The sequence below is a fragment of the Triturus cristatus genome, chromosome 6 (assembly GCF_964204655.1).
Source record: "Triturus cristatus chromosome 6, aTriCri1.1, whole genome shotgun sequence".
Lineage (NCBI taxonomy): Eukaryota > Metazoa > Chordata > Amphibia > Caudata > Salamandridae > Triturus > Triturus cristatus.
The window spans coordinates 581453274-581480349 of NC_140589.1; positions in this window are offsets into that span (position 1 = coordinate 581453274).

Here is a 27076-nt window from a genome sequence, read left to right on the forward strand (position 1 = left end):
GCTGTACAAGCTAGAAGATCCCGGCGGAACCAACAGGCCAGCGTTCGTCGTCGTGCCAGGCCGAGGACACTCGGCACACGAGCCACCGTTCTACTGAATGACCGCCGCCCGGGAGGGAAGTTCAGAACCAACTATGAACCAGGACCCTGGACGGTCATCGCAACGCGAGGGACCATGGTGACAGCCCAAAAAGGAGGAGAGGAAGTGTCCCGAAATGTATCGTGGTTCAACGAGGTGCCCCAACGCCATCCAGAAAGACTCTCGGAAGAGCCCGCCAGGAGTGCACCTACCCCGACACCCGAAACCACCGAAGCCACCGGGACACCAGCACCGAACGTAGTACCAGAGGGTGGACCCCCTGTGGGTCCGCGACTGCGAGACTCTCCACAAAGATATAGCCTCTGGCCCAACCCCCGCTCCAGTAAGTGGTTGAGGGACTTTGCCTGCTGAAGGTGTCCGGAAGCGGCCGACGGGGAGCAAGCAAGTACCACCCCTCTGGGGATTTGAACTGTTTGAACTATTTCGATATGTTGAGTTTGCATTTTGTGTTTTCATTGACTGAGTTGGATAGGGATGTAGTATCCTGCAGTCTAGTTGTGCACTGTGACGTCGCACTGCATCCGCAGGCCAGGCGTGGCCTGCGGGGTTGAATAAAGGGAGCCGCCCGCCCGAGGGCGCGGTCTCCGTCCCACGATCTGGTGTTGGCTGATTGTCTCCGCGCCGCGCAGCAGTGCGGCCTATAATTGAGCTACCCCTGTGGCCTGTCCTTAGAACTTCACACCAGGCATACCTCAATGGGGTTCCAAACTGCACGTGTTGGTGCTCCGTGCTTCCGGCAAGACTGCGTGAGTCTGCTCGCCGTAGGTCGGTGACACAGAGCAATTGCTTGCACTGACTTAAATCCTGGAATCAGAATCCCGCCAAAAATCAGAAAAACACGCAGGCATCAAGATGGATTGCCGCGATGTGGAGTTATCCGGTTTTTGGTAAGGGAAAACCGAAAAAGTGAAGAAAGACCATGCCGAGGCTGTCAGAGGTTACAGCAAGGATAAAGTAAAGGACAGATGGACATGTGTTACATCCAGGAGTTAGATAGAAGAAAGTAAAAAGATTGTAGGCACATATTATAATAGACCGGGTGAGAAACAATTATCCATTGTGTTAAGTTACAGGCAATGTTGTTTTACAATCTCAGGCGTACGGCAACATAATTCAAAGCATGGATGTGGCAAAATACGCAAGTACAATTGTCATAGGACATATACATTGATAATTCTAATAGCAACTTGGCAGAAGACAAGTGTGCAATAGGCTAGGTAAAAGACGGTTTATACATTGTGTTACGTTACATGCAGTGTTATTACACAGTGTCGGGATTAAGGTGGTATAATTCTATGAATGGCTGCGACAAGTTACAAATGCACAATTATCAGTTACCATGTACATAGATATTTCTATTGGCAGCTTAAGGAAACACATGTATACAAGAAATTGCGTTACAGGCAACATTAGTGCATCTTCATAGGTCCTGATGAGACCCTACACTCTAGAAAGGGTCGAAACGCCATCGACACTAATGATGAAAGCGACCCACTAATTCAGCACTTATTATGGTGATGCAGAGTGGAAACTTGGGTAACAGGGAAGCAGAACAAGACCTGTACCTAATATACTCCCTTCATCACAGACCAGACATCACGTTAACACATTCACTCATTCAATCATTGGTGGGGCCCATAACACCAACATTCACACTTTACTTCTCACTGGTCTGCACTTACAGGAGAGATGAATGTTCCAAGTACTGACATGAAAGGAATACCTTATAACCTATAAAGAGAAATGTATTTACACATCTATACACTAATACCCTTACATCTACACATCATAATCCTAAATATTAAGATACTCCTCCCACATGATCAATTGATCATTTAGTTGGATTGGTAGGGTGATTTAGTCCTGCTAAAACACACTCAAGATCCTGATCTATCCTCTCTCGGTAAACGACCAAAACACATTTGCTTGTGAATCAATATTTTGTTTATCTAATTAATGCAAGAATTTAGTTCCATCTAGTAAATTTTATTAAATCGCAGAACACCATTTTTACCTAATCTGGTTATCGGTCATCCTCTAAGTCATCAAATTTTGTCGTCAATCAGTCAGAATTCAAAAGTTCTTCATGCAGCACGCTACAGTCCCAAAGATTGGGTCAAGGACCAGAGACGTGCAAGCATCGATCAGTGCCCATAGATTTTAGGAAGTCCTCAGTTCATCAAGAAATTGAGCAGCATTCAGTCTGTCAAAGATTCAGGAACGTAGCGTCATCGTCGTCTTCGTCAGCAAAAGGGAAAGTACGAGCAAAAGCCTAGCATTGAATTTTCTCTCTATTCTAGCATCATTTTTATAATAAAGTAACGTAAAAAATGTAACACTTTTGCAGGATTTGGGCTTCTCTTATTGGTCAATTGGGATTGTCCGGTGAGGTTTCACACAGTTCAGGAGGTTATGTCATTATACATGATTCATCCGGTTCCTTTTGTCTGTCCATTGTTAAAAAGCTTGGCAGGCTTCCCATCGTGACCTTGCTTGGGCACAGCGAGTCTAGGGTCATGTCGAGGCCACAGGAACAAGTCGTGGCGCAGGCGCACTTCGCCCAAAACCTTGTGGAATGGTGGCCATCGCGACGAGTTAGTCGGCGGCCATCTTGGCTGTAAGGCCCAATGGACGACTGAAGCGAAACAAATACAAAAGAGTAATTAATACATAGAAATAATGAATAAACTGTTAAACCCTCACTAATTACCCGATGTGCTCGTATAGCGACATTTAAAGCATTCATATTCACCCATTGATGTCATCTGGTGCGACATTACGAAAACATCACAAAAGCAACATATACCATGCAATATTCTGTTTTCTACTGTTAGTATGCGTACGTATGTTAATAATAACAATTATTCAGCCATGCAAATTGCTAATCCCACGTATATTTCGTATATTAATAAGGTTAATTAAACTTCATGCAAACACATTAATAGTATTATAATTATTAGATTATTCTAATTAGTACAGGCATGCAGATTAGGGGGGGTATACAACATTTTGTACTACCCGCTCCATCAATCCCCCCTTTGGTGATTTTATCACCACACCATTAAAATTTTGTATTACTTTTCGTGGAGATGAAATGAGTTCTTGCTTTCGTTTTTACATCTCAGTCTCCCCAATTTCTTCTCTTCTGGCTGTCTTATACATATTTTCTTTTACTTCTTCTAATTCTATTTCTTCAAATTCCCTCTCCTGTCTCTTATCCTGTCTCTTTAAATTTTCTCTTTTTAACTTTTTCTGAATTTTCTTCCTTCTATGACAGAGGCATCCTAATCTCAATATTAATACTAAGAAAATCACATACGTTAATGGAAATAAGATTTTACCTAAGAAGGTACTACCTAAGCTTACTTAGAAATTTTTAATAGAAGAAATTTTCTTTCCAATCTTTCCCCAAACACCTTCAACCTCCAGTGGTGCAATTTCATCATGCAGCTCAGTTATATTTTTAATATAAATTTTCAAATCTTTACTTTCGTCTGGAATGTTGAACTTTCAGCATTTCACAGACTCCACCCTCTTTTGCCAATAATATATCAAGGGCAAGTCGATTTTGCATTACCATGGCACGCATGGCAACCATTTCGGTATTAACAAATAAAAATCCTCCAGCGGTGCTTGTTGACAAGCGATCCACTACTGTTGATAGCTTTCTAATTTTGTTTGCATTCAGAGACATTTCCACTGCTGGTATCAATGCTCCAAAGATGTCACCTACAATTTCTGACCAAGATTTTCTCTTTCTACGTGCTAAATAACTACCTAACTTATGTACACCATCTTCTCCGCTTCCCCGTATGAAAACATCTTTGGGAAAACCAGGCCTACATAACATGTGCCATACCAATGGTCTGGCAAACGGTAATACACCTTGCTCCCGCAGATAAAGTATAACCCAGGAAAAACTGGATCCTTTCCTCCTTTAAATCTCCATCCACCCATGATTCGGTATGTATCATGGCACTCACTGGTACCTGCAAAGTAATTATCATATGCAGTCTGATTCCTTCTAATACACAATTTTCCTTTCTGAGGCCAATCTAAAGCCATAGTTGGACTAGCTTCTCCCTTCAAGTGTTTTTCCATTTCTTCATCCCAAACTGTCTTTTCCACTTTTCCCTCAGATGCCTTCCTTTGCATTTTCAATCTCCTTTCTTCAACCATATCCAAAAAGTCTTTTCTTCTTTCTTTAAACTACAAGTCAAGTTATTTCTAAATATATATTCTAATGTTAGTTCTTTAGTCTCTAAGAAAAATTCACCTAATACCTTTGCAGGTTTTGCCTTATTTAACTTGTTAATTGATGGTACTTGTGAAAATATGTTATCTACATCTGAGAAATAATATCCTGACTTCCCTGTTTGGTATAATAAACTAGCTATTACACTACATGTTATTCCATAAGTTACTGGAAGGTGGTGATAGGTCACTCCCTTTGAAACAGATGCAGGTAACTGCATACAGACGTAGCAGTCCCTTACGTCTATTGTCTTTACATATTCATACAGTAATTTCGAAAATACATTGTTAGAAAAATCAGTTATAGACCTGTCTTTATGCAAATAATTTCTATCTATTTTAGTCGGAACTACCTTTTGAATCTTCTCTGCATTAGTCTTGTTTTCACAATGTCCTTCTATTGTGTCTATGGTAACCTTAAATGAGATCATCAGAGCTAGTATACTCCACAGAAGCATTAGTAATCCTGCACAACAACAACACATTTTACACCATTGCTTCAAAAATATACATCTACCTTTTCTACTATCTGTGTTTGCCATTTTTTGTAAAAATGAACAGTGTCTTTTGACTTAGCCTCTTCTACTTCACAACTAGTTTGTCTAACCCAAGGCTCTAAGCACCTACTTGGTTCTACTAGTTTTTGTCTTTTCCCGTATTTTATTGTCTTTCCATTAGCAGCTTTCTTGTCTCATTCAGTTTGGCATTTCATCATCTTTCACTTTTCCTTCGTGATCTGAATACAGAATTTCCTGAACATCCGTCTCTTCTCCAATATTGGACAAGATAATAGGCCTGGGCCAAAATTCCGTTCCGTTCGCGGAAATTGCGATAATTTGGCATTTTCGCGTTCCGCGGAAAGCGCGAAAATGTCAAAATTTACGCATTCCGCAGCTTAGCGATAATTTGTTTCTTGCTCGCGCTGTAAAATAATACATTCTCGCGTGCGCGCGATCGCCTTACCTGAATCCCCGCGTTCGCCGACAAGTTTTCCCGATCCGGTCGCATTCTCCACGAGATGTTGCATTGTTGGTAGCCATTTGCGCTGTCTCGCGACAGTTCGCGCCCGCAGTAACGTCATGCGTCGCGCGATCACGTCTTTCTTCTCGCGATCATGCACCGCGAGACAAGTGAAAACAAGATGGCCGTGCCCGCGAGCAACCGCATGGGTAAGTTGGCGAGCCGCGACCACGCAGAAAATACCGCGAACGGGCGGGAAAGAAACTTCTGCATCTTCGCGATATTTGCGCGTGTTTGTGGAGATTTTTAAAATTTTCGCGATAATTTGCAAAAGTGAATTTTGCAAATTCCGGCCACCCCTACAAGATAACTCTCAGGATTTCTGATTCCTCGTCCTCCTCAACCACTTCTGGTACAGTCACCTCTGGATTCCCTTGGCTATCCGCCTCTTCTTTTATTACAGGCAGGGCCACATAGGTCCATTCCGGCGACTTATACTTCTGGTTAGGTTTTCTCGTTTTTTTGCTTTCCTTTATTACAATTATTTCTTCATCTTTTGTTTTCTCTTAACTAGTCACTTCATTCACCTGTTCAGCTCTTGGTGAATTTACTCGTGTCAGTCGATATCTCAGCCTTTTTATTTTGTTTGGCCAAATTTCATCATTTGCTGATCTTTTCAATTTACTTCCTTTATCATTCTTTTCAGTTCCCCAAGCTCTCTTTCTTAAGACTCTACCTTCTGGTACTTCGTCTTCACTTTCCTCCGACTCTGTTTCAACTTGCTTTTTACTTTCAACAACTTTTCTTTCCACCACCTCTTTCGTTTTCCCTACTTCTGTCCCTCCTCGAGTCTCCTGCATGCAATCTTCGCTATCTTTTTCTTTCCTCGAACATAGAGTTCCTTGTTCAGTCTCTGAGTCTGAGCTGGTATCCGAAATCTGTAACCTTCTCCTCAGGGAAATACTTCTTGGGACAAAAGTTAAATCTGACTCTGATTCCCCCCTTTCAGGGTTTTCTTTTGTTACTGTCTCTTCCTCATCTGATTCAGTACTAGATTCTGTTTCATCAAAATATTCTCTTTCTGTGCTATCCACTGGATTTGGAATTCTTAATGTGTGACTTGCATGAATCCAGTTCTTGATTTGAGCACACTTCACAGCTGCCGTTGTCAAAATCACTTGTAGTAGTTTTCCCCACCTTGGAACCAAACAGTTTCTTCTTCTGTGTACTTTGATTCTTACCCAGTCCCCTAGGCTCAGATCATGAGCTTGCTTCTTTTCAAGAGTGGTGGCATCCGCTCCAACCTGATGAAACACAGAATGAACTGCGTCAGCCAGGCTTTTACAGTAATCCAACACCATGTCAGTTTGTTGACTGGTATGAACACATGACGCATTGCTCTACCCATGATAATTTCATGGGGGCTCAACCCAGTAGTTCTGTCTGGAATCGATCTAATAGTCATGAGTACTAGAGGCAAGACATCAGGCCATTTCATACCCGTGGCTAAACACATTTTCCTATTCTGTTTTCTGTACCATTCATTTGTTCCACCACACCAGAAGCCTCTGGGCGATAGGCACAATGTAGTTTCTGTTGTACATTCAATGCTTCACAAATCAGTTTTATAATCTCATTATGGAAATGTCTTCCTCGGTCTGATTCAATTGTTACTGGGAACCCGAATCTGGGAATAAATTCCTGCATCATTTCTTCTCGTGGGGAATGCTTCTACCCATCTAGAAAACAAACAGACCATAACTAGAACATACCTCAACCTGTTACAAGGAGGCATTTCAATGAAATCTACTTGCATTCTGGTAAAAGGCCCTCCTTCTCGGCCTATTGTTCCTAAACTCACCACTGCCTTTCTTCCAGGGTTGTATTGCTGACATATAAGTCATCTCTGACAAAGACTTTCTGCTACAAGTGTAAATTTTGCATTGTACCAGGTCTGCTTAAATGACCTGATCATAGCATCTCTCCCTATGTTTCCCTGACTATGATACATCCGTGCCATGGCAGACATCATGCTATCAGGCATAACTGGTCTACCATCCCGATAGACCCACACATGGTCATTCTCCCTTGGTGCACATCCTGCTTTTACCCACTCCATCATTTCCTCATCTCCTGCTTCTTCCTGCAATTGACTCACTTCCTCCCAGGTACCCACAATGTTAGTAAACATTAAGGTGCAAGAAGTCACTTCTTTCTCCTTTGCCCGATTGATGGAATTCTGATTTTGTGCACAGTATTGGGCCTTATCATTGGCGTACTTGTTACCGATAGCGATGTAATCGCCAGACTGACTGTGTGCAGTACACTTCACAACAGCCAATTGCTTAGGCAGCTGTATCGCCTCAAGCAATTTTCCAACTACTTCAGAATTCTTAATGGGAGTTCCACTTGATGTAAAAAATCCTCTCTGTAGCCATATTTGGCCAAAGTCATGCACCACACCAAAACCATATTGACTGTCAGTTATCACAGTCACCTTCACACTCTTCCCAATCTTGCATGCTTTAGTCAAAGCAACAAGTTCAGCTACTTGGGCTGATCTTACTCCTTTCAGGTAGGATGCTTCCATTACTGCTGCAACCGTGCATACTGCATATGCTGCACTCAACATTCCATCATCTGTTCGCAGGCAAGAACCATCTACAAACATCACAAAATCACTTTCTGGCAATGGTACATCTTTTATGTCCGGACGTGCTTTGGTACAGAAGTCGAGTACATCCAGACAATCATGATCTGCTTCATCTCTGACGTCCACATTCTCAGCATCAGGCAGCAACGTTAAAGGATTCACATTCAAACATCTCTCAAGGCTTACATTTGTTGCACCTAATATGACTTTCTCGTACTTAGTCAGCCGACTATGTGTCACGTACTGAGTGCGACTCCTTGTTAAAAGGATTGCCACATCATGAGGTACAAACACTTTCACAGGATATCCCATCACAATTCCTTCACTCTGTTCCAAACTCCGACAGGTAGCAGCCACTGCTTTCAAGCACCCAGGTAAAGCTACAGCTACTGGGTCTAGCATTGATGAAAAGTATGCAATTATTCTCCTCAGTTTTCCATGCTTCTGTATTAATACAGAATGTGCACATCCATTTCTCTCACTGCAATACAACTCAAACTCATTCTCATAATCAGGCATTCCTAATGCTGGCGCTTCACACAAACCATCTCTCAATCTTTTAAATGCTGCCAATTCTTCTTTGTTCAAATCAATGGGGTCTCTCACATCACTTCTTGTCAAGCGTACCAAGGGCTTTGCAATCAGGGAGAAATTGCTTATCCATTGGCGACAATATCCAACCATTCCGAGAAACATTCTCACCTCTCATTGCGTCAAAGGGGGTCTCATTCCTTTTATGATCCTTATTCTGTCTATTGTTATTTGTCTCAGTCCCTTTTCGATATTATGGCCTAAATAATGTACTTCTTTTTTGCAAAATTGCAATTTTTATGGCGAAACTTTAAGTCCTCCATCTGCTAGATGATTCATCAAGGCTATAGTGTCCATTACACAGGCTTGACGGGTCTTCGACGCCACAAGAAGGTCGTCGATATATTGTACTAACACTGAATTCTCGGGCATCTCAAGACTTTCTAAGGATTTCCTCAATATCTGATTAAAAATTGAGGGGCTTTCTGTATACCCCTGTGGAATTTGGCACCAAGCCAAAATACACTCGCCTAAACGAAACGCAAAAATTGGCTGGCTGTCATGGTGCAATGGAATGGAAAAGAAAGCATGGCATAAGTCAATTACAGTATACCATTCTGCATCATGGGGAAACTTATAAAATCACAGATGAATTTGGTACAATGGGACAACATGATACAACGATTTTGTTTATCTTTCTCAAATCTTGCACTATCCTGAACTTTCCATTAGGCTTTTTCAGTCCCATGATCGGGGAATTACATGGACTACTCATTATTTCTCTCAAAATGCCTTGTTTTATCATTTTCTCAATTATTGGAGTAACTCCTTCAACTATTTCAGGTGTCAGTTGATATTGAGGGACATTTGGATAGCTTACTCCTTTTTTCACTGTTATTTTTACTGGGTCCACATATCTCATTAGTCCCACATCTTCTCCCGTGAAATCCCAGACTTCTGCCTTTACAGTCTGTTTCAATTCGTTGGGTAATTCATCAGGGTTAAATACAGCATAGGCTTCTGTAACCTCAGTTTCTCTGTTTGCCATAGTCATCTTATACAGCACATCTTCATCAGGGGTCTCAAATGCTCTACCATCAGGGGTACAGAAAATAGTGCAATTCATTTTGCACAGCAGATCCCTACCTAATATATTTGCAGGACTTGTGTCGCACACGACAAAGCAGTGCATTTCAGAGAATTTCCCTATGCTAACTTTCATGGGTTCTGTAAAATAAGTTTTAATCTGTCTGTTGGATACACAAACTACTTGGATTGTTTCATCAGAGAGAGGAAGATTCCTAACATCAGCTGACCTAACAGTTGATCGAGTAGCACCAGTATCGACTAGGAAAGTAATATTTTCATTATTTATCTTCCCATCCACAAATGGGCCTGTCTGGTCTACTTCTAGAGTTGTGCCAAGTACGCACTCTTCTTCCTCCCTTCGGCACCGTCAATAACCTTCTTCTGAATCGCTTTCATCGCGTTGTAGCCAATACTGCGAAACAGCGCTAGCGCGCGGCAGCTTGGTTACCTGTTCTTCGTTGTAGAATCCTGTCTCATTACAGTATTTCTGTGAATTTTTGCTTTGTGGAAAAGGCGGTTTTGGCACCTGATTCTGTTGGGTAACAACCTGCTGCTGTCGCTTTGGTTGACCACTCACCTAATTCTGCACCTGTGGATTCAATTATGCATTTACATTATTAGTACTTGGGGTAAATTTACACTTGGATTTGCAATGCCCTATCCTACCGCAATTATGACATGGGAATTTCTTTTTGGCTTCTTCTATGTTAAAATTTCCCTTACCTTTCCCAGGAGTGAATTTTCTGGGGCCTGTATTATTCGCTTGTTCCACTAACTGGGCTTTCTGTCTTTCTGCCACTTTTACTTGTACCCACATAGTCTTCTCTTTTAACTTACGTTGTTTGTCTTCTATCTCATCACTGAAATATTTTGCATGTCTCAATACTTCATCTATTTTCTTATTTTGCCAAGCTACAGTATGTTGCTTAATCATTTCACTAATTTCTGGACATAAACCATATACAAATCTGTATACAAAATGATTCAAATATTTTTCACTCAAATTTTCATCACCGCTGAACTGTTTAAAAGCCAAAATTAATCTTTCGTAATAGGCATGTACCAACTCCTTACTCTCCTGATGAGTTCTGTCAATTTTTACCCAATCAGTTTCTTTGGGAGGTACTTTATTTTTCAAAAAGGCAATAACCTGTTCGTATTTCTTCATTACCTCGGGGTCTGGGGCTCCTGTCTTTGGATCCCTAGGGTATTCTTGTGTGGGCCAATTTATCATTAGTTTGCACTCTGTCCATAAATCTGCTGGCACTATTATGTCCAACAGGCTGTTTAGGTCAATCCATAATACTTTAGATAATTTCACTTGCCTATACCACTCGACGGGCTTTTCGCGTAGTCGAGGGAAATCATTTGTAAATGACAAAATATCTTGTCTAGTCCATGGAACATGTACATTTCCTCCTCCTGGAATTACTCTCATGGGGCATTCTGTTACTACCTTTTCCTTTTCTCTAACAGGGAAAGCTGCAAAAGTTTTCTCTGAGGCATCATCTCGTTTTCGATACCATCTGCTTCTCCATTTATCCACATCTCCCCATTTTCTCAGCAAGATAATTATTTCCTTAATCTGACTTATTCGTCCTGTGGTATTCAAATTTTCAATATCTTTTTCAGTAAAATCTATTCAATATGGTTTCTGTAGGGCCTTTACCTTTTCAATATCTATACCCATTTCATTTGCCACTTCTTCTAATCTTTCATGCAGACTTTTTGCTCTCCAAGTTATGCTTTTACACAAAAACAGTAGCTCCTCATCTTGGTAGGTTTTTAACTTTTCGGTGGGAATAGTTCCTACTATTAATTCTTCCAGTACCATTCATAGTTTGGCCATATCTATTGATTGGGATTCTTTGTCTTTTCTCTGCAAGCTTCTCAACCATTCGCTCAATTCTTCTGAAGATGGGCCTACTGGTTTCTCTACATTATTTCGTCCTAAGTCCCTTTGAGTCTCTAATACTGATTCCATTGTCATTGTATGCCTTTCTGCTATATTTGAATCTAAAAATGGGTTATTCGAAGCATTTGGCTCGATTGTACTCATTGTCTGTCTCCATGGATTTTCATTTAGGCTCTGCTTTGGCTTCTCAGTCTGTTTATTACTTTTATAAGGAACTGTTAAACAATGTTTACTATCTTTCTGTTTATCAAAAATAGGCATCACAGGGCCTATAGTCACTGGAACAGTTACAGTTTCTAAATTTTTGGTCAGTTCTCTTATCTTTTCAGTTAATTCTAAAGCTGTTTTTGCTAATTCAGCCGAATTCTCATCACTCATTTTATCATCTGATTTTCTCTCTATCTCTCTCATGGAGTTATTTTTCCCTAATTCTTGAGGTACTGGTTCTGTCTTAATGATTTGCAAAGTTTCTCTCATTGGGGCACTTGGTGTTAACATTTCAGACTCTGGTTGATACGGAGGTGGATTTTTATAAAACATGTCATCAAGAACATCGTCCTCCGATTCATTCACTCCATACCCTCTTGGTTCTATATTATGTCTCTTTTCCGTACATTTTTTACCTCCAATTTCTTCAACGTTTCTTAGAGGAAACAACCCATCAGTCATACTTGCATTCCACCACCTTCTCATTCTTTCATCATGAGTGTCATGCCCGTATCTACCAAACATGTATCTATACCTTCCGACACTCCTCTGTCTTTCTCTATCATGCATCTCATCTTCCCATTCTGTCAATGCTTCAAATTGTGTTGGTCTGGGTCTTGGTTCTAGATTCATCATTTTCTCTCTCAAATTTCTCAAAACCGCTAAATTAAACGAACCATGCTCTGGAAATGCCAAAACTCCATGATTCTTGGTATACTTCACCCAGTTATCCAACAAAATACAAGTATGATATCCGTATTTTGCAACCATAAAGGATGCGGGGGTTTTCGGTGGGGGAAGCAACTGTCCCTCCCTAGTCACAATCAGTTTGTCCTTTTTAAACAATTTCTTGATTTTCCCAAACCAGGACTTTTTCTACTTTTCAGGTGGATCGTAATACATAATTTTGTCTTTTGTGTATCGCTAGTCTTTTCCTTACGACTGTTCTGTTATTTTAACCAATCGTAGCGCGACTCACACTAATGCACCAATCCGGAGCGTCGACGACACTTCTCCAATTCTCCAATCTCAGCGCATCTCACACCAACGCACCAATCAGCGGCGTTTACGTCACCCTTCAATTCTCCAATCCTAGCGCGGCATGCACTAATGCATCAATCAGGGGCGTCTACTCTTCTTACTGACTAGCCAATCCCAGCACGGCATTTCTTACGTCAGCTTTCTCCCTGTCGCAGCTCTTGCTCCTGCTGACCCCTCCTTTACAAAATTTATTGGTAACTTTTTCTTACGTTCTTTTTATTTACAAATCTGTTAGTAATGACATAAAAACGCCACCATTATCTGTTTCGCTAACCAAAGAATAGTCAATGACCTTACTCACAAGAATTCCGTCTTTCCCGAGAGCAGCGCTTACCTCTGCTCTACTACGGAATCGTTACTTCTGTTGATAAAGTAGCACATCCCTCTCTTTTACCCTTCTAACAAGCATCAGCTAACCGTTTCTCCAGAATTAAGACACGTAGTTGGAGACCCAATGCTCCTGAGAAATAAATCCAGATTTTCGCAATTAACCCGAATGCTTTTTCATTCACGCACTTTCACACAGAAAAATGTAGTTCATTCACACAGAATTCTATCTTTCCCGAGAACAGCGAACAGTCTGTCCTACTACAGAATTATGACATACGTTAATAAAGTAGCACTTCCCTCTACTCTATCCTTCTAGCAAGCTTAGGGAACACCTATTACCTTTCCAGTGATAAGCATTATCAGAGCTCCTTCTGGACTCCTGGTACCTAAGACCAAAATTTCACAGGTGACCTTCGCTACCATACACTTCTTTCATACAGGAAATATTTCTAATGGCAACACACGACGATGTCACCGAACCGAACCCAGACAATGCGTCGTGCAACTTCAATCATTACACGTTTCCCCTGTGTACCTACAGGTCAACAACAATTCCGTCTTTCCTGAGAGCAGCGCTTACCTTTGCTCTACTACAGAACCGTTACAAACTTCCGACTTCCTACATCCCTGAAGCTGTGCAAACAACATAGAAGTCAACGCGACTCAACGTAGAGTGTTAATACATAAACCAATACTTTCCAATAATCAATAAGCTGTTTACAAGCAATAATCACCAAACCAAAACAATAAAAACCATCATACTGCTACCAGAAAAACTGATGCAGCGCAGAAACTTGGGTAATGGGGATGCAGAACAAGACCCGTACCTAATATCCTCCCTTTATCACAGACCAGACATCACGTTAACACATTCACTCATTCAATCATTGGTGGGGCCCATAACACCAACATTCACACTTTACTTCTCACTGGTCTGCACTTACAGAAGAGATGAATGTTCCAAGCGCTGACATGAAAGGAATACCTTATAACCTATAAAGAGAAAATTATTTACACATCTATACACTAATACCCTTATATCTACACATCATAATCCTAAATATTAAGATACTTCTTCCACATGATCAATGGATCATTTAGTTGGATTGGTAGGGTGATTTAATCCTGCTAAAACACACTCAAGATCCTGAACTATCCTCTTTCAGTAAACGACCAAAACACATTTGCTTGTTAATCAATATTTTGTTTATCTAATTAATGCAAGAATTTAGTTCCATCTAGTAAATTTAATTAATTCGCAGAACATCATATTTACCAAATCTGGTTATCGGTCGTCCTCTAAGTCATCAAATTTTGTCGTCAATCAGTCAGAATTCAAAAGTTCTTCATGCAGCACGCTACAGTCCCAAAGATTGGGTCAAGGACCAGAGACGTGCAAGCATCGATCAGTGCCCATAGATTTTAGGAAGTCCTCAGTTCATCAAGAAATTGGGCAGCATTCAGTCTGTCAAAGAATCAGGAACGTAGTGTCACCGTCGTCTTCGTCAGCAAAAGGGAAAGTACGAGCAAAAGCCCAGCATTGAAGTTTCTCTCTATTCTAGCGTCATTTTTATAATAAAGTAACGTCAAAAATGTAACACTTTCGCAGGATTTGGGCTTCTCTCATTGGTCAATTGGGATTGTCCGGTGAGGTTTCACACAGTTCAGGAGGTTATGTCATTATACATGATCCATCCGGTTCCTTGTGTCTGTGCATTGTTAAAATGCTTGGCAGGCTTCCCATCGTGACCTTGCTTGGGCACATCGAGTCTAGGGTCATGTCGAGACCACAGGAACAAGTCGTGGCGCAGGCTCACTTTGCCCAAAACCTCGTGGAATGGTGGCCATCGCGTCAAGTTAGTCGGCGGCCATCTTGGCTTTTAGGCCCAATGGACAACTTAAGCGAAACAAACACAAAAGAATAATTAATACATAGAAATAATGAATAAACTGTTAAACCCTCACTAATTCCCCTATGTGCTTGTAATTATCTAGCGTGTAGCGACATTTAAAGCATTCATATTCACCCATTGATGTCATCTGGTGCGACATTACGAAAACATCACAAAAGCAACATATACCATGCAATATTCTATTTTCTACTGTTAGTATGCGTACGTATGTTAATAATAACAATTATTCAGCTATGCAAATTGCTAATCCCACGTATATTTCGTATATTAATAAGGTTGATTAAACTTCATGCAAACACATTAATAGTATTATAATTAATAGATAATTCTAATTAGTACAGGCATGCAGATTGGGGGGTATACAAAATTTTGTACTACCCGCTCCATCAATGGTATAAAGTAGCTTTATATTGTGTATACATTCAGGAATGGTTGTTTTCTATATAAGGAATCTTTGAAACCTTATAAATATTGTCACATACTGTGTCACGTATTTTTACATTCATATATCACTTGGGACACTTAGCACAACTGCCTATTTTTCTATATTTGTTAAAAACATACTTATGTGTTCAATGAGACCATTGGTGTATGTGGCTCTTTCTTTCTGACATCACCTTGACCCCTGTATTGCGATTGCGCACCGTAGCACCTATTTATGTGTATACCATTCCACAGGAACCGCTGTTTTCTTAAATTGCTCAATTACCCTGGTTCCTTAGTGAGTAGGGTTCCCTTGTTCTCTGTTTTCCACAAACAGTAGCAGCTTTCCACCTAAATCTAGAAATTGCACAGTTCCTAATTTATAGACATTGGTTGGACAATACACATTGGTAAAACAGCCAAAGTTAAAATCATTATTGATAAAAATATTTTACATAATTCAATTATCCAGTTCCTATAATATACTGTTGTGGGTCAGTGTTTCCATACACTCTTTCATCCTATTCTGTCAATATATCATGGAACAGGTTGCACTAGTTTTTTTAACACTCATCATTTCACATGAATTTCTTAATTAGAGACTATAGAGAGTCAGATGTGTGGCGCAGCGGCCAGGGCGACTGACTCCGGAACGTAGAGCTCAAGGTTCAATCACCGGTGCCGGCAGCAGCTCAGCTCAGCACCATGTGGCTCTGGGCAATAGCTCACTTAGGGGCTTATTACGATGTCAGTTGAAGTTGCCGGCCGTAGTACAATCTCCCATAGAGAAATGGGACTTTCTGTTAATCTAACCTCACGGTGCCTGTCATGCGGTGCAGGGATTAACAGTAATGACAGTTCCCCAACCGGAGGCTGATGATGCACTGGAACCCTACACGGTGCCCCCAAAGTCGTTTCCGACAGGCTTTTCATGTCAGAAAGCCCAACATGAAAAGCCTGTAGGAAACCAACATCATAATTCCCATGGCAGAAACTCCATCCATAGGGGATTATGTGTGGCCTCCGACTGGCTGACAGGCTCCTTGAGCCAGTTGGAGGCCAGTTGGTCCACCCGGCAGGTGTAAACTCCTACCGCCTACATTGTAATTAGGCAGTCTGACTTTAAAGCTACGATATCGGTTTGCAAGCCTCCGACGAGCTGTCCAAAGCTCACTGCCCTACATCATAATGAGCCCCTAAATCTCCCCGACAGCCCCCAGAACCTTTAGACCTTTTGGGGTGAGTAGTTTACGCTATACAAATACCGGATTTGGATTGAGACTTAGATTTAAAATTCGCTTTTAACTGTCATATAATTGTAAATGGTAGATTGCTTCATCTACTTTTAAATTACTTTTTGGTTTTCATTTATTATTTTGCTTTAAAATTAATGTCATTACAGGTCATATAGAAATGTGGTAGTTTTTGTTTTTAAAGCTAAAGCTGCCCACTGAATCATATTTGTGTTTTTTTATTCTTATTTACATTTTCTGCACTTGCTGATAAAAGTTTCAGGATTTCTGCCCTATCCTCTTATAAAAATGTTAATAGTCAAACAGAAAAAAATAAGCAAGAATTTCTGTTCTTTTCTCCCGCCTGAGCCACGTGTGAAGTGTTGAAGTTTTATCTTTCAATGCTAACCCAATCAGGTGTGGCGTGTATAATAATTGTTCTGTATTTATGTTTTCACGCAATATTAACAATGGCAAAATCTGGTTTTCCACTCAATCATACATATACACACTAATATAATACTATTTTCTTTAAGATCAATTTCCTATGTTGCGTAGAAATGCATTTTTCCAACACTTGTCATCTAGGCCTCATTTAAGTCATTTTTCCCAAAATGGATGGCAATCTTGTGTTCCCCCTGCACATCTCACTGCCTGTTGTTTCAATAGCATGTTGCCAAACAGAATAATATTTGTTTATTTTCATTGTCATTGTTCATGCTGCTTTCGATCAACTTTCCAGGGCTCAGTCACAAAACTGCAACTATTTCTTCAAGGTATTGCCGCTGGTTCACAGACAGATAAGATCGAGGCCACTTACATCAACCTACAAAATTATCGACACAAAAATTTCGAGATTATTTACTTATAATGTAAATGACAACAATATCGAAACAAAAATATCGATGTCACTAAAATAGTTCTAAAAAATATAGCTTTTTTATATATATTAAAACATAAATCATAAACATTAAGGGGCCGAGTACGAGGTCGGATGGAAACCCTCTGACCGCTAGTTGGAAGCTTTCCGACCACTGTCAGAGGCTTTCCGACCGACACGGTCTGTTTGAGGCCAGACCGCTGAATTAGGATGTTGGTGGTCGGAGCGTAAACTGGCCGGTCATTCCGACACGGTTCCAAATGGCTCTCTGAGTCTTCAGGCCAGTCGGACCCGCACCGTAATCACCTACAGACAGCGTGTATGCCGTCGGATAACAATGTTGGATTCCGACAGCCTTTCCATGCCGGCCTTACGAAACGGAAAGGCTGTTGAAATGCGAAATTGGGGGCCCCTAGCAGGTCCCCTTGCCTCCGCGGCCTAGTGTTGGTGGCAGAGCAGGTACCTAGTGTGCCCCCCCGTAAATCCCTGCACTTTGTGGGAGCCTGTATTACGGCCGGTTTAGGGCCATAGCACAAGCTCCCATAGAGAAATGGGAGTATGGGACCGAACGGTGTTCGATCACATCGTAATCAGGCGGTTGAACTGCCGACCAGAGGTTGGTCGGTTACAAGACCGCAACGGTGTCGGTCAGAGACAACTCCGACCGACATCGTAACCAGGCCTAAATATATTTAAAAGTAACAGTAATATAATACAAATTACATGTGTTTTATTAATTTAGGAAGTTTTTTAAAAAAATATAACAATAACAACAACAAAAATAATATATATGTATACAGACACATGAATAATTAAAAAACATGCCAATTTATTTATATATAAAAAATGAAAAATTTAAATTTACAAAAAATATTTTACTTATTAAAAACATTACTCATTAAAAATATTATAGTTTTAACTAGACAAAAACTTAATAATATACATTTATTTCACAAAAACTAAACGTAAGATTCCACAAATAAAGTATAGCCACTCCAATTTATAAAACATTCTCAACATGAAAAGTACAAATTACTATTCCCACTTCACTAAGTGCAACAGTAAGAAAAGTGTTGGATTGCTGTGGGGTGAAATCTATTATTCCCACTCCAGTCAGGGCAACAGTAGGGAAAATGATGGCTTGTGGAATGGTTAAAATTACTATTCCCACTCCAGACATAACAACAGTAAAGAAAGTGTTGGATGGCAGAAGGGTAAATTTTATTATTCCCACTCCAGTTAGCGCAACAGTAGGGAAAATGCTGGATTACGGAGGGGTAGAATTTACTATTCCCACTTCAGTCAGTGCAACAATAGAGGAAGTGTTAGATTGCGAAGGGGTAACATTTACTATTCTCTCTCCAGTCAATGCAACAGTAGGGAAATATTGGATTGAGGAGAGGTTAAATTTACTATTCCAACTCCAATCAGTACAACGTGAGGAAAAGTGTTGAACTGCAGATGAGTAACATTTACTATTCCCGAAGGGACTAAGACGAGGTCTTCACACTGTTCCCGCTGCCACTACGGGGAGTCCCAGTGCCTCTCCACTCATACACTGCTCCAGCGTCTCTGTCGTCACAAGGCTGTCTGTCTATCTCGGCCTGAGGCCGCGGGGCCCAGCGTGCCTATGGTGACGTGGTGCTCCACGGCAGGGTCTGCAGGGATGCAGCACTCCCTAGCAACAGGATCATGTACGGCAGTGGCAAGGCTCCCGGCGGTTCAGAATCAGGGCCGGGAGCCCTCTCGGCCGCTGGGCTCCAGCTCAGGCCGCGATATATGGGTGGGTCAATCAGATGCAGATTCCCTGCGTCTCCGGCTGGGGTCTCAGGCTTCGCAGGCTCCGTGCCGGCTCTCTCTATGTTCGGGTCTCCAGCAGCCCCGCAGGTCGCTCGGTAGCACCGGTGAGTACGGAGAGATGTTCGGAGACACCTCTGTCGCCAAGACTACATGGCTTGCTCCGCCAGGGCAGGTAATAACAGACTTTTTCTGGCAGGCTCGAAGCATAGCTTAACACAGCACAACCGCTTTTGCCGCCATCTTGTCCACGCCCCCCTATTAACAGCATTTTGATGTGCAGGGAGGTACCTAACATCAGGCGCACATAGCCTCATGATAGTGTGCTTTAACTCCATATCTGATTCATCAACATTTTGGGCTTTCTGTTGAGGAAAATTTGGGGGTGTCTAGATTGCAGGGTTCTCTGTGCCACAGCATCAGAATATTGTTGTCAGTATATTGTGTCCTAATTATTGCTCACAAAAATATCATCCCACTCATGTCAATAGTAGGAAACCTACACCCAACAGCACAATGCTATTGTAAACAATATTTAGAACACAATATGTATCAGACATCAACTCTGTACACTATTTTCCTATTCACAATCACAAGTGTTGTACCTCCTGAAAAGTACAATAATGACATTTACACAAACAGACAAGGACAAACATTACAGCTTGCATTGGATTGTCAGTGTATTTTGGCGCAAAGGTGAGTGCAACATTGCAACAGCACCAGTACAATATACTTAATCCAGTAATTGTAGTGCAAAATTAAAGAGCACCAGTGCCATATTAGTGATCTGGCCCATACTGTAAGGGCATTATAGCACATATTTTCACAACAGGACCTATCTTAATCTTTCAAAATTTGCCGTACCGCCATCAGCAACCCCAATGCATTTCGGGTTACAGAAGGATGTAACCAAAAATGCATTGGGGTCGCTGAAAAATGCACAACTGACAACACATTCATTGATTCGTTACATCATATTTCGATTATATTGTACAATTTGATTTGATATGTTAATCATGTATTGCTTTGTTATCATTAAGATTTAATGAAAAATACAATTGTGAAATTAGACTACTAATCTGATTCTTGCCACAGATTTTTTGTTGAACCTATGTTTATGTGATTAATCATTGTGATGAACCCTTAGGGGCTATTGGCTGTCTGCTTCGACGGAGTACGGAGTTTTCTCCGTACCCATTCTACTGACTTTATTGAGGGACAGTGGCAGATCCCATACACGAAGTAGCACGCACTGTTTCATTTTTAACTTTAGAGTAATAGAGATATAAACACATTAGCAAGGTCTGCAGGTTGAGACCAACTATTTTAGAACATATCCCTTTTGCCAGGCTTAAATCTTTCTTTTAAAACATAGCTGTAACCCCCAGTGTAGGCCCTACGCTGCCTAGAGGACAGGGTGATGTGTATAAACGCTGGACATGTACTTTTAATTAAAAGCTCTTAAACTAGTTTTTCACTACTACATAGCCTACCTCTCCCATAGGATAGCGTTTGGTTACCATATTAAATTTAATAAGTAATGACTTTCAACTGGGAGCAGGTGGAATGTCGAGTTTGGTGTCTAAAACATTTATTTTAAAACCCTCTTTAATGGTGAATTTGGTTTTTAAGTCACAGTCCTGAAAGTGCCTCTTTTAGAAAGTTGGCATTTTCTTGTCCCTACCATTTGGTGCCTGCAGTGTGTTACCTGGGTCACATGACTAGGTGTAGTTTGCAGTTGGACTTTATGTATTACTCCCAGAGAGTGAGACAAATGAGAAACAGTGTTGGCAGGATGGGCCATCTCTGAATTGATAAGCGGTTGGAGCTGTCACCTACCACACTTGCACACCACAATCACTTGAACACTCACAAAGGGTTTCACAATAGTATTTTGTGCTCACAGACAAGCTAGAACCAGGGTAGGAAGGAAGAAAATTCCAACACCTCTGGGTTGGAACCCTTGAAACTTCTCTGAATTTAAAGATGTGACTAGGTAAAAATATTGGATTCTCAAATCCACCTCCAGACCTTTGGGAGACTCAAAAGGACTGCTGTGCTGCTCTGCTGCAAGAAGGACTGCTACTCTACTGTCCTTCTACTCTGCATCCGTACTACTCTGCTGCCCTGCTGTCCTGCTGCCTGAGTGAAAAGGATTGGACCTACATCTTGAAGACAGAACCACCAGAGTCACGCCAAGTCCTAGTTGGCAGCCACCTGATTAGAGCCTCAGGGACAGAGTCTTCAGCCACCTTGAACCCTGCACCTGGATTCTGCCTGGAGTGAGTCCTGCCCTCCCAGTCTTGGACCCTTGGAAGTGGGTCTGAAGGTGCTCTGAGAGTCCAGCGGTGGTCTCCTTTGGAACCAACGTGAAGCGACATGAAGCCCAGCAAAGCCTTGCCGCACAGGTGCCAGAATCATCATAAACGACCCAGAGCGACGCAAAGCCCTGCCAAGCTTAGCCACACACCTTCATCAGGACTGACTCCAGAGAACACAAAGCCTTTCAAAGCAATGCCCAGTGGGCCTAACTTGCTCCCTGTATTCAGCCTGCGCTCCATCGCTGTCAGCCTGAACTTGTGACTTTATCCCGGTCTGGCATGACTGAATAACCACAGTTGCCGCTTTGGGCTTTTAAGCACTATTTTTACCTAAATCTTTAGAACTGCATATCTGCAGTTATACAAATTGGATTTTTGCTATTTTAGTCTCAAATAATGTATTATATTTGTATAAATTGGAGTAATTTGTTTTGTGTTGCATTTTCACTTTATTGCTCATTGTGGGCTGCATAAATACTTTACACATTGCCACTTAGGTAAGCATGATAGCTTTGTGCCAAGCTACAAGAGGGTTAATCACACGTTAATTTGGTGTTTGCTTGTATTTCAACCTGACCAGAGTTGTGGTTGCTGCTTGAGTAGGGTTTTTCCACCTGTAACTAATAACCTAATTTCCTATAACAGCTCAATACTTTTTTGAGCTATTCTCAGTTAAAACTTTACAAGTTCATTTCACCTGTTCCCCATATTGGATTTTTGTCATTTTGGTGCCTTTGTTTTCATTCAATTATGCTCATTATTATAAATATTATAAACCGTGTTTAACTTTTTGGTGCTTCTAAATGCTTTACACATTTCCTTAAAATAAGCCTGTCTGCTCTGCGCTTATAGCTGCTAGAAGTTGAGGTCAGGTTTAAATTACTAAATCCTTTTCTGGTCCAAACATGGATAGTACCATTATTACGTGAGGTGCAGTACAATCCCCAACTAAGATTCCACTTTCTCACGCAAGGTGTGAGAAAGTCATCCATTTTGGCATTGTTCACACCCATCATTTTTTTGACTGATACTGATGGGAACTGACTCTGACTGTACCCTGGACTCTGCTAACCAGGCCTGGGCACTGATGAAAAAGGTATATGGTAATTAGGAATAATTACACTTGACAATGAAAGACTCTGTAAATCCCTAGTATATATTAGGGCAGGGTAATTGAAACTACCTATTAGTCACTAGTATATAATAGAGCATGGGGGTTTAGATGCCCAGTAGATTTCCTGCACTCGAGTGTGCACTACTGTGTTGCGTGTTGTCACTTTTAGGTCAACCTTGCTTTGCAGACTGTCTTTAAAAGTAAATTGTATGCAAATTCGACTTTGGTGGAACAGATACTTCCAAATCTACCTTATTGTTCCATATTAGTCACCCCCAAGGTCTCCCATAGGTTGCCCAGGGGTGGGGTGCTTTGTAACTATAAGCAGGGACATTATTAAAGATGTTTTATAAGCCCTGGTGCGGGAAATACTGCACACTCATTTCCCCTGTTGTATATTATTAGCTTCATAGGCTAACATTGTAATATGTTATTTAATTATGAATATTGCTAGGATGGAGCTAAAAAATATTGTTAAAAGACTTAAAAGATTGGCAATGATAAATCCAACAACTTGTCACTGTTGAATTTATCATAACTAATACAGAAAAGAAGTTATAGGACTTTCTTTTTTTTCAGCCAAAATCCAGCCTTCAAGTAGTCCATCCTGATTGGTCAGCTTTAACAGGCGTACCCAGGCTGCTTTGATGAAGTGAGAAGTGGCCACACAGAGCAGAGGTTATCTGATGGAGAGAGCTCTGCTGCACAGGATGGGTCAGAAAGGGGGCTGGGTAAATCAAACTGGTATTCAAAGAGAAAGAAGAGGACAGTAAGGAATGCAAGGTCTTCCACCCATTCTTTCTGTAATTCAAGCCCGACAGCAGGCCCGGTAATGGAATTTGCAGCAGGTGAAGGGGGGGGGGGGGGGGGGGGGGGTTGTTCATGAAAATGAGCTACCCCAGTGGGTTAGTTTAGTCAGCTCTTACTCTAAAGAAGAGAAAATCTCCATCTTGAGTTTGAAAGTGCAATGTTTTGTGGGACAAGGATATGCAACACTTTGGAGGAAGCTGTCATTCTTTTGGGTGGCACCCAACACTTCATTGAACTGGGGTGCCCCGCTGCTTGACGCCCCAAATAATTGAATGAATATGTGAGAGTTGCAGATCAACTCCATTCCAATTCTAGTTCTAGTTTAGTTCAAGTTCTGACTTTGCATTTGCTGCCTGAAACTACAAGAAGAAGGACTGCCCTGCTGGAAAACGTGTCTTCACCACACAGGATTGCTCCCTGAAGGACTGCTCTTGTTGCACACTTGAAACTACAGCTCTGAGGACTCTGCCCTGCTTGAAAAAGGATTAAGGAGTGGACTCCCTGAAAGCAACAGGTTAACAGAGCTTCCATGCACCATCTCCTTCAAGAAGTCCCCAGCCTGGAGTGCATCCAGTGGATTTTTAACGATTTGGCCAGGTGCATTGTGGGAACTGTAGTCCAAACTTCGAAGGACCTTGGATTTGCGTTTTGGACACTTTGAACCCTCAAGAGAAACTTCAGGAAGCAGTTCCAGAAGTTTGGAGCAGTTAGGAGGAACTTTTGGAAAAAGCTCCATAAGTGGAGCGGTCCAGCTTCAAGAGTCAAGCCTAATACGTTCAACCCCGATCCGGCCCGGCCTGAATTTCAGGTTGTCCTGCTGAAAGCTCCGGAGCCCAAGAGTTCCAGGAGTTGACCAGGTGCCCCTGCTTAATCAAACCTGTGAAACTGCTGACAATCTGGCCTGGCAAAGTGCCTTGCTCGCCATCGAGAGAAAATCATTCAGAAACTTTTCTAAGAGGAAGGTAACAGTTTGCACTATATGTTGTTAAGCACAATAAAATGGTTCATCTTTAAAAATTCATATCTCCGGTACCCTATATTGGATTTTGATGTTTTGGTGAAATTTTAAATATAACAATAGTTCCTATTTTTATAAATTGGTGTAGATTTTTATTGTGTGCTGTTTCTTACTTATTTAATGTATTGGTGTATTTAAATGCTTTACATACCTATCTCCTGAGTTAAGCATGCCTGCTCACAGCCAGCTACCAAGGGCTGAGCCAGGGGATAATGTTTTAAGATCTTGCCTGGACCCTATATTGCATGGGTGACCTTATTGCTAGTGGTTGGTGCATACTTACCCCTACCAAAAACCCATCCTCCAACACAAGGATATTTACTTTATAGCTTAAAAAGTATTTTGCACTGGAAAGGTGCCAGCGCAAATAGTGCTTTGCTCTGCTTTGTGACACTTTGGTTGAAGGCGGCATTACTTGGATGTTCCTTGAGTGGATCAACATAAACACACATAGTTTTTGTTGCAAAGCCTAACCTACTAAATTAGCCACACTGGGTTTTGTGTAAAAAAATAATACATCCTTGAAAAAGGTGCTGAAAAGGGGAAATACTTTACTCTCTCCAAATATTCCATATATTGCATGTGTGCTGCACTGTACTGTACATATATAAAGTGTAGAATGTTTCAGAATTGTCTAGGCATAGGATTTTATAGTGGAAGGTATGTTTCCAATACAAGTATCTATGCTAAGCAGCATGCACCAACATTGAACTTCTGTTTGTGGTGTTGGACAAACAAACACAGAAAATTGTGTACTCAGTGCCAACTTTTCACTGCCACATGTGATGGCTATCGCCACATTCCTCTATTACTCATGACCAAGATCCATTTGCATTTGACTGGTCTCTGTCTAGAGTGGCATAGTCATCAAACAATGATGGCCTAGAATGGGGCCCTGAGTGAGTGCCAGGGGCTAAGATGAACTCAAGCATTCATTCCATCAGTTTGTTGCTTATTGCATCAGATGCTCTAAGTGTAAACGGTGTTCCTAGATGTGGGTCCCTTGCTCAGAACTCAAGCTATACTTCATTGATGAGGACTAAAAAGGTGGAAACTGTTCTAGAGTATATTGTGATCGTGTATGATTGAGGTGACATGGCTTGACAGTTCAGGCTCAACTGTTCCTATTGGTGACGGCCGAGAGAAATTTACATATTGCTGATCTTTGTCTAGAGTGACCTAGTGGGTGAAAGACTGGTCTGGAAAGTGGCCCAGAAGAGATTTCAAGTGTCTGAGATTAAGTCAAGCATTTCTTCCATCACGTTGTTGTTTGCTCCATTTCTGATAAGGGGTCAATTACGATGACATACGGAAAGCCTCCGAATCAGATTTGGGTCTTCCGAATCCGATTCGGAACCAGTCTTTCCGAATGACTGATTAGGATCTTTGTAAAACGTTCAGACTTTCTGACTCGGCTCCGGATGGCATTCTGGAGGAAACTAGTCATTCGAAGCTGACTTGTACAGGTCTACAGACTGCGTTTCACACTGAGCGATTATGATGCCATATTCGGACAGCCTTTCCAAATCGGTTGTTCCGACTCAGCAGTCAAAATCTGACTGGGGGCCCGTAGCAAGCCCTCCTTCACCCAGGGCCTTCCGAATCGGTCCTGTGAGGGGTACCTAAGGGACCCCCTTTCCAACCATGCACAGTGCGGCAGGCACCTTGGGGTGCCCGTCACAGGATGCATGGTTTTCTCCAACAACCCCATTTTTTAATGGGAGCCTGTGTTCTCGTTCGGAACACAGGCTCCCATTGAAGTCAATGGGAGTCTGACCTAATGATGTACAGAAGCATCCTAATCGGTCAGTCGGACTCCCAGAACCCCATTAGTTCAGAAATGATTCAGAAACCGATTCGGGCGGAAGAGTTTCCTAACGAGATCGTAATCGGCCCCTAAGTCAGATTCGCTTCCCATGATACCTTACACTGAAATGCAACCATTTGGACTGTATTGTGGCATGGGAACACAGGCTAGAAGCTTTTAAAGTAACATGCAATATGCTGATTATGCATTAACTTGAGAATGCTTCTTACAGGAATAATGTATGCAATGCTTAGGTTTTAGTCGTGCATTATTTTAGATCTCTTCAGACTCAGTAATAAATAAATTCCATTGCTTATTGCCATAACTTTAAACTAAACCTAGTCAAACCATCTAACTCAAAAAAGCACCTCTAACAGAATGGCTTGGTCTGTACTGGGTTTGTAAATAGACTACCAGCACTTTAATCAGCCTAATTTCAATTGAAACCTATATTGGTATTTCCTACTTCATTGACAATGATGACAACCTGACCTTATGTTTAAAAACAGTCCACTAATTAGGCTGCAACATGTTTTTCATTTATGAAGAAAGCATTTGTGTTATATACTAATATGGATTCATGCCGCATACCAATCAAAACACTCCAAAATAGAAGATAAATATAGAAAGAAAAATGACAAATTCATACATTTACAAGGATTCTGAATCTTCTGTGCTAATT